At 37.9% G+C, this 9,897-nt stretch overlaps 1 long non-coding RNA gene across 1 annotated transcript; it reads left to right on the plus strand.

The window, feature by feature from the left end:
- The first annotated feature begins 2,598 nt into the window (after positions 1 to 2,598).
- On the plus strand, positions 2,599 to 4,222 carry LOC137481894 (uncharacterized). The gene is made up of 3 exons (XR_011003754.1): positions 2,599 to 2,681; positions 3,381 to 3,502; positions 4,167 to 4,222. It is a non-coding gene; the product is annotated as an uncharacterized lncRNA (long non-coding RNA).
- The last annotated feature ends 5,675 nt before the right edge of the window (positions 4,223 to 9,897 follow it).

Here is a 9,897-nt window from a genome sequence, read left to right on the forward strand (position 1 = left end):
GGTGACCTTAAGGCTGTAGAGATCAAAAGGTGAATAGTGGCTCAGGATAAGAACAGGGCAAGGCCCTTCTCACTAATCGCTGTTGTTAGTTCTGCCATGGCTGGGCTGAGTTTGGCCAAGGACTGTATGGGATTTTCCATGGTGGTGACTTGCCAGGGTGATGGAAAGTGTGACCATTGATAAATGGCATTTACATTTACTGGCATACATTTACTGTACTGACCTCTCCAAGTTACTGTTCTAAGTCATCGAAGCAAGGGAAGAAATGTTGAGTCCTGAAAGGACCTAAATCTGCCAGGGCTACTGTTATTGTGAGGGGGAGCCACTTAGAGGGATCCCTGGAATGGAAATGATGGGAGACACCCAGCTGCTTCAGTGTCTTTGTTAAGTTCCGTGAAAGTGGTAGTACTGTCTGACCAGGTGTTTAAAGGCAGCAATAGAGAAAATATAATGGCTGCAATTCTGTCCCGCTAGTCTGAACAAAGCTGCCTGAGCCTGCCCTTTCCTCAAAGGCTAAATCTGATACAACTTGATTGCTACTTCTGTCATTGGGTCCCAAGTGGAAAGAAAAGGACATCCTGCTGGGACAGAGGGCAGCCCTCAGATATACCTACTGGAGTTCTTATGTGAGGAAAACAAGCTCTTCTCTCATTTGTAAAACCTTTCTCAACTAGTGCATGTCTAGCTGGAGATGCCTGCTATTAACTGTTCTTTAATTGAGACGAAACAAAGTCCTGAGACACCCTATGGAACAATGAAAGACCTGTAGCAAGAGAGCATTACACAAGGCATGGTATGTAATTTATTCACATGTTTTAGATGCTACTACTTGTGGACATGCATACATGTATGCACAGAGATAAATATGGTGCATCTTCTTTTAGTTTTGTTGATTAAGTTAGCTGTAGGCTGACATATGATAGAGTTCAGGTTTAAATCTTCCAAGTAAAACACTTTGAAAGCAAACCTATTAAGGCTAATAGAATGAACTTACAATGCCCATGGTTAAGAAGGAGGGGGAAGTGAGACACTCAGTAAATTGTTCACCAAATAGCCTGTCACCTCTTAGTCTGCAGCTGAAGGCCTGCCGATGGATCATGCTATTATCTTTAATAAGCTTAATTTTAAAGTGGTATGCACATCAAATGTAAAATATCTATGTCAGTTTTGTTATCTGTGATCCTGGATCTATCTTAAATATGTTAATAAAGAATATATACAGTCTAAGAAGGTACAAAAGCATTATGCATACAATGCTTACTGAAAATGCTTAAAATGAAAAAAAAAAAAAGAGGTATTTCTGTTCTTTAATCTACTCCTTGCATAAAAACAGTGCAGTCTTACAAACATACAAAGTAATTCCAAGAAAATGTGTTTAAAATAGAACAAACTTACCGAGTCAGTTGTTTGGGAGTTTTATACCACTCCATGATAGCCATTTACTTGAAGCTTAAGCTCAGATTTTCCAAGCACCTAATACAAATTAAAACCCTATGAGATTTTGCTGTACATGATTACATTCTTCTCATGGGCACTTTGACACCTTAGAAAATTCATCCAAGTATTTTAAGACCTTTTAAGAAAAAACTACCATTTGCAGCTGGGCTGCTCATGCATTTGATGAAACATGCAGCACATTTTTACTACTGCCCAACCCCTGCTTTTCCTAGCCTCCCCTTTAAGAAATTGTGCTCAGCATGCCACAACATCAATCACATTTGCTTGACACCATTTCATAGAATCATAGAATGGTTTGTGTCAGAAGGGACTCCAAAAATCATCTAGTTCCAAACTCCCTGCCATTTCAAATGCTTTAATTCCAGTGTCTGTTGCTGAAGTAGCTCCTGCCCCAACAATTCTAAGCCATGTTCTGGTTTCTACTGCAGGAACATTCTGAGTCTTATCAGGGTATTGCTTAAGAGGTTTCTCACCATGAAATCCAAATATCAATGAGGAAGATGTTTCAAACTGAGATTCAGTATGTATCAGCCCCATCATGGGGATGCAATCACTAGAGATCACTAAAGCAACATTACTATTCACATACCAAGGCTCTGCCTATGAACCATAATGGACAGACAGAAGGTTGACAGCACAGGTGGGGAAATGAAGATAGGGGTAAAGTTACTAGCACAGAGCTCCAGAGTATTCTCTCCCTCTATAAGTAGAAGTCAAATGGGAAGACCAAACCTAACAGCAAGCTATGGCAGCTTGCAACTGCCTAAGTACCTAAGGATAATGTAATTTTGGTGAACTTACTTGTAGGGTGATGTTAGCAGATGCTCATTTGTAAACTAAATTGTATCACATCCAAAGCACTCCTTGTGAAAATGTGATGTGTACTTTTGCCTGATAATAAACAAAAAACCCAAATACTTTTCCATACAGTTGCCCCTTACTGATGGAAACTCGCTAGGAATCTGTTTAAAAGAAGAAACACAGAAAATACTGGATGAACTCTAATCACCTTAACAGGTGATCCGGCCCCTGATAAGTCACAGGTGTACTAATTACCAAAGTAGAGTAACAGCCTTGCCCTGAATGGGTCACAGCTGTAAGTAATAAAGATAAGTATGAAAAAAGGGGTAGGAAAACATTGAGAAAAATGACTTTGAGGAGATAGGGGAGTATCTTCTATTCTCTCCTCACCTTGAGTATGAAGACCCATTTGGAAATGGAAGGTAACAACCTTGCCCCTCTCCTTTCCCCTCCTCAAGTACAAAGAGACACTTGGAAATGGAAGGTAAGAACCTTGCCCCTCTTCCCTGTGCCCCTTGAGTATGATGTGCTATTTGGAAATAGAAGGTAAGAACATTGTCCCTCTCCTCAAGTATGAAGAGCCATTTGAGGGAGATGGGGATGTGATACAGGCAAGTTTCTTACTTTCCATTTCCAAATGGCTCTTTGTACTCAAAGAGAGGAGAGGGGCAAGTTTCTTACCTTCTGTTTTCAAATGGTTCTTTGTACTTGAGGGGAGCAGAGGATAGTCATACTTTCTGCAGTGCCTATGGTAATTTAAAAGCATCTTCTATGCTGGAATACAATCTTGCCATCAGAGCATAATGTGTTGCCTCAATGGCAAATCAAATTACCAGACTGATGTGGAAACATTTTAAAAAGTCTCTGTTATTCAGAAACTCTAGTAATATAATACAAGATGAAGAAACAACCTCAATGCTATTTTTACAGTTAAAATTATGTTTTAGTCTGTTTTTCAAAGGAAAATATGCTTTTCAAAAGTTCAGAAAGTAAATAAAAGGGATCTGTACACATGAAGTAATGGGGAAAGTTAAGAAAAAGAGCATTTGGTTAAACATTATAATTTCTGAATTTATAGCTGAGTTTTTGTTAATGTTGAGACTGAAACAGATTTCTTCCAGTTTCATGATAAAAAACATGATGAAGAGAAGAAAATCAAGACTCACATGTTAAAGACACCAGATAATGCTCCTGGACCTACTTACTTTCTGAGCTTTGCAGTATGTAAGAAAAGATTTATTAAGTATTTACAATCATTACAATGTCTATTTTAGCATTTCAGCCAAGTAAAAGAGAATTGAGTTTGGGGTTGAAGGGCAGAGACCTAGTAAATGAAAGCTTTGGCAAGGAATGTCGAAGAAAGGGAAAGATCAATTTATCCTTGAGTAACAACATGGGTAATGTCCCACTTCTTTTAATCAGAGGGTGAGACACTAAGCTTTGTTTTGCTTCAGCTTGTTAGAATAACAAAAGGCAAGTCCAAGTATGTTAGTTCAGCAAAATATTATGCATCAAATTTACTTTTCCTGGGTTATTTTTTTAGTATCAAAATCTTCTTATGAGAAGAAGTTTAGATGTTGTCGATTGAGCTAAGAAATATTTTTTACTCCAGTTACTGTTTTAGGAGTCCAATAGTCCACAATGATGTGGACACAATTAATACAGAAAAACTGAATTGATGGTGCAGCTACATTTTTTTATACAAAATGGACTAATACCAATCCTGTTTACTGTTTAGGTATACCTCTGAGTCCTAAGCTTGACTGTTTCTGTGTGCCTCATCTCAGGGTGATGGTGGGGAGTCACATCAGTAGTATTCTGAAGTCCTTGCTGGGAAGACCTTAATAGTGGAATTTTGCTCCTGTTCAGCCTCGGGTCTTCTAATTTTGTTAATTTTCTCCTCCCAGTCTCATTCTTCATCAGCTCCTAGCCAAGGTTTGGAAGTTGCACAGTAGGCTCACTTAAGCAAAGGACTGCTGTTGTGTGCACCAGGACAATGAGGTCTGTCAGTCCTTCGCTGTCCATGTGGTTCTGATGCCCATCAACTTAGGTGGCTGCTGGCAAGCATTAAGCCAGATAAAACAAGCCTAGACCAATGCAAACACAGTTAATTCCTGAGACCCTGTGCTGTCAGGTCAACATAAATCTGTAGCCTTTTACTAGTGATTGCAAAAAGTCATATTCCCTATCCTAAAAGAGCCCAAATAAGTCTTACTGGGCTACAATTTATGCCATATATAATTGAATAATGTATAAATCAGCCAGTATGAAGATAAGACAGCCATTAAAGACTGGCTGTTTGGAGCTGTTCCCCAAGGTGATATCACAATGGCTGTCATTCACATTATCTCTGCATTGCAGCAGGTGGGATGCTCAGGAAGTCTGTCTCTTGTTTGTCTATAACTGAATTTGATTTTAAAAACAAAGGAAGTAGCTCATAATATGCTTTTTTTCCCCTCTTCTGTTGCAAACACAGCTCCTCTTCAGTAACTTCATCTGTGACTCCTGTAGAGGGATGGACATAATAAATACAATGAGCTAACATGAAAAATGAACAATAGTAATGAGAAGTAAAGTGTAAGTTTAATGAAGTAGGAAATCTGGCTTCATTAGTTGCAGGGTTCACAAGACTGTTTAATGTATAGCACCTCAGGCTGGATAAAAGTTGCCCAGAGCCTTTCCTTGAATGGTTACAAAAATTAAGATCCCCTTCCTCTGATGATGGATCTCAGAGGGCTGCAGTGTGTAAAATCCAGTAAGTAAAGAACTCTGTCATAATAGGGCATCCATAACTCTTGTACTGGATTACTGTATAATAAATGTGATGCTTGTTTCACTGAACTCTTTTGGTAGTTAAAAAGAAATCAAACCTCCAAATTAGTCCACCTCAACCAACAAAAATGTATACAATAGCTGCCAATCCAAGGGAACTGCAGGCCTTCACAAAGAGCTCAAATTTCATTGTGCTCATTTCCTACCTTCCAGCTGACAGCACATTATTACTTTTCCTTTTGGATGCCTGATTGAGAAGAAAATTCAGGACGTATGTAGAGCAGTGTCACTAACAGTACCATCTAGCAGGAACTCTACCAGCACTGCAGGATCATGAAACGTTTCTTTGCCTGCCTAGTGGGAGTTTCAAGACCGTATCCAAGTATTAATCCCTTCAGATAAAGTGAACGGGCAGGTTAGAAAGAGAAAGAGGCAACTGACCACTAAACAAAATGAAATTGATTGAAACAGCTCATATCTTTACCCAATCTTTTATGCTTTAAACACGACCTTTGAAATGAGGTGACCAGGACACAATCGGTGGACAGAATTCTGACATAGTCGAGGAACAGAGATGTTTAAATCATATGGAGAAAAGGCTAGAAAGTACTGCTAAATCCTCCTGAGGGAAAAAAAAAAAGAAAAAAAAATTCAAGAGACAGAAGACGGTTGTTCGGTTGTTTGTGTTTTAAAGATGCATATACCAGGAAGTCTGATCTCCTGGCTATTTGTCTTCTGAAATGACTGTATTAGAACATCTTTTCCCCTTCCACTCTCCATCCCATCCATTCAATTCAGATCTTTTCAGAGTTCGAAGCTATACTACTATCTAAATCTGCAAATCACCATGTGGTACTTTCGCTTTTCTTGGCTTATAGCCAACACTGATTATTTTGGACAAAGCCCTTCATACCACCATTGCTCCTGAGAGAATAAATTATAATCACTGTTCATTTGTCTCCTACTATTGAAGCTGTGTAAATTGAACCATCGCACCATTCAAATGAAGAAAAAGTTTGCCAATTCCCACTTATTATTCACTTCCACAGCAACTTCTCATCAGAATGTTGTATCCACATGGTTATGAAAAGTGGGCTTAAATTTGGAATTTTATTAGTATTTACTTAAGTGCTAATACCACTTCCAAAGACTATTGAAAAGAATTAATTCTCCTCCCAATATCTTTTAAAACCTGTTTCTGTAGTAAGCAGATCATAAACTGTAATCTAACCTTAGGCACTATTTAAAACAAGCTTAATTTAGTCAATCCTTAATTTCCAGCAGCAACAAATCAGAATTTAACCCCATAATTAAGCCTGCGGTCAAAGTTTGATTCAGAAGAGGATCTGAGTAATGCAATAACACTGAATCTGCCTACGAGGGTACTCAGCTGGAGACTCAACTTCTTGTCTGTACTCCAATGAATTGATCAGTTGTTAAGTGATTTAGACAAGATTCTCACTGCTTAGGAAAAAAAAAAAAGGAAGGAAACATCTGTTAAAGTTTCTGCATAGAATTACTTTTGGCATAACAATCTGTATATTATAAGTAAAGAACTTGTCAGTTCTTTGCTTTGTCTCAATCTTTTGTGTCTGGTCTTCATGCTTAGTATTATATCACCACTTCTGTCTGCAACCACCAAAGCTCCCTTCTGCTCACCAAGGAGGAGGACAATCAAATAGCCAGTTTCAAAAAGAGCTTTCTATATGTGTTTCCATGAGCCAATTCCTTTCCCCCCCTCTTTAAAAGTTAGATCTTACTTATCCAGTGTTTTAAAAACCTAGGGAAGTTCTGATGCAATAAAAGGTGGGGCAATTGGCATGTCTGGGAAAGTGAATCCTTTTGAGAGAAATTCAGACAAGTGCTTGAAGGGGAAGGAAGTCAAGAAAGTGCTGTGTAAATCTGCAACATTCACAGGAAAAGGAGAAAAGTCAGAAAGTAGTAGTAGAAAGAGTAGATTTAAAATAACTGGAAGCCACTCACAACAGCAATATGAGTCAGAGTTCTTGGTTACCGTGAGAGTAGTGGTAGTGAGAAAATATAAGGCAATGTAGTATTTGTTTAAAACTGTCAAATCTCCTCATCCAAATCAATCTAAATAGGTTCCACCAAGTCCCCAGTCAACTACCTCTCTTCGAAATGCATCTTCCTTGTCTAGAACAGTGAACACTGAATCTTGTGCTAAGCATTCAACATTTGTTCAACTGATCTTGAACAAATAATGATCTTTCAAACTAGTGAATGCTCTACATGCAAAAGATTCCAATACCTTGTAAAAACCAATAAATCACCTATACACTATTCACCTATAAACCTATACACTAAAAGAAAGATGCATCTGGAACAACATACAGAGTTACTTTGCTATTTGTATTAGCTTAAAAAATGAAAAAAAAAATCCAAAGTATTAAATCAACAAATTAAATCTAAAATAGGTAAAAATTAGTATAAATGCATGCAGAATAGGGTTATTAGATCTGAAACTCCCTGTTTATGAGGAATACTAATCTTGCATTTTAAAAAAGGGACAGTAGAACTGCCTAAGAGCAGTCGGAGAGTTCCTCATGTGTATGTTGTCAAAGATCTGATTCCTCAACATGTATTTTCACTATGATTTTCTGTAGTTCTCATCCCTGATTTAGAATGAGGAGTTCCCTTGTAGTCCTGAAACACTGTCAGCACCTCAATCTCAAGTACGCATCAAGGGAGAGTGTCAATTCTGTTGCAGAGTGTAAATGGAGATAGGTGCAAATGGCAAATTATGATCTACTAAATAAGCAATGCCTAAATGTTCTCTAAAATGAAGACATTCCCATACTTCAAAAATTAATCTACTTTATTCGCTTCTATTGCTACAGCAAACTGAAAAGCAAAGTAATGCAATGCTACCACTTCAGAAGATGGAAACGCTCCAATGGATTTAGCTGGAAATTAAATATCACAACACCAGAGCTCTTCAATTCATATATTTCAGTTAAAGCCTTATTTCTCACCTAAAGCCACATAACAATTCTAGGCAAAGCTTCCTACCTTGTTTGCAAACAATTAAGACTAAACTGCAAAAAATTAAGATCAGCAACAGCAAAACAACAGACCTCCCCCTCCCACCCAAAAAACACCCCAAACACAAGAAAGGCAAAACCCCAACCAAAACCAAACCAAAGGATGTCCCAAGAATTTAAGAAAGCTTAATTAACACTTTGGAGAAACAAATTTGAAGGTGTTACATTCTTTAAGATTTGTTATGTTCTGACTAGTCTATGGAGAAATAAGGCCTCTAATTATATAAGTGACGACGTTCCATGCTGTATATATGGGAACATTATTTCCTCAAACTCTACCCTTCTAATCTACTTGAGATTTTAAATCTGTGAAACTTGAATAACAGATCTTTGTTATAAGGTGCTACCAAAAATTTATGCTTTAATACACTTCCAGGCATTTTTCTTCTAAACTGTCCTCAATTTGCAGTATATTTCCTGAGAGAATTTATTTTATTCCAAGGTGGGAGCAAACACAATATGCCAGCTAACATCAAAAGCAGAAAATTTTGCTCCAGCCAGCAATCTGAAATGAGGCACTGTAAAGGTACACAGGGTTTGCACAGGAAAGAGTATGAAGTTGCCTTATGAGATCTCTTTACTATTTTCTCATACAAATAAAGGTGGCTGTGTAGAAAACGTGCTAGAAAAGCCAGTTTTCCTTCATGTCATGCATCAGTAAAGAGATTTTTAGAAACCAAACAAATCATAGACCCAGAGATATTATGAGAGACACCTATATAGCGAGTGAGTAGTAGCTATACTCATTAGTGTTCTGTTCCTAGCTTTGAAATTTGTTCTTTGTTCCTCATAGCACAGACAATAGAGTTCATGAAATTTTTGCCAGTCTACAAAAGCTTGCCAGTTAAAGCCAGCATGGAAATATTATGAAGAGAGGAACAGTTATCATAATGACAGATGGACTGTACATAATAGATAGCAATTTACTTCTTCAAGGGTAATTACAAAAGTTGTTGGAAAATAATCAGGCCCTTATTTGCCAGCCAGGAAGATAGAAGGCAGCTGTACAAACATCAATGCTCATTATGAAGTGCAGCCAAAAATGAGAGCTGAGGATGAACTGGGCATCCTGGAAAAAGATGTCTAAATGCATCATTGCTTCCTGATGAAAATACTCAAAGGTGGTCACAAGAGTATTTGGAAAAGGAGAGTCAGAGAGAGAGTGGCTATTTCACTGGCTAACGGTTGATGTGGATATACCAAGGGGTGTAACAGGGTTTTTTCCTGGGCTCTTTGAGTGTTTGTGCAAGTACCAAGAATGATGAAATGGCAAATAAGTTTGTTACATTGTCTGATGAGCTCAAGGTACATGTAACTGCAACACACTAAGAGATTGGGACTGGAATTACAAAAAAACCTGAGGCAATTACATGGTAAGAAATAGATGATACAGTTTTCCAGGAACAGTCAAATGTCATCGATAAAACAACACCCTTATCTGCTTAACCATGGGGAAGAAATGGATATTAAAGTAGATTTTAAAGATGTGAATCAATAGTGGTCTCCTATTACAAATAAGAAGACATGGAAATTAAAGTGCTGCCTGTCAATGTAGGGACATATTTTCAGATTACTCAGAAACTGAGATAGATGCTCTTGAGTGGAGGTTTTTGGGCAGTTTTGAGCATGTTTTTTAATAAGGATGGAGAACAGCTGGGCATTACAGAAGCCTAGAAAATACATCTGGACAAGAGGGAGTTGTAAAGACAAAAGACTTAACACCATAGAGCTAAGAGCATAACTGTTCTAATACAAAGCAGGCTGTAGAATAGAGGAGAAGCATGTCCTGTTTCTCCTCTACAAT

This window comes from Anomalospiza imberbis, chromosome 1 (genome assembly GCF_031753505.1).
Source record: "Anomalospiza imberbis isolate Cuckoo-Finch-1a 21T00152 chromosome 1, ASM3175350v1, whole genome shotgun sequence".
Classification (NCBI taxonomy): Eukaryota; Metazoa; Chordata; class Aves; order Passeriformes; family Viduidae; genus Anomalospiza; species Anomalospiza imberbis.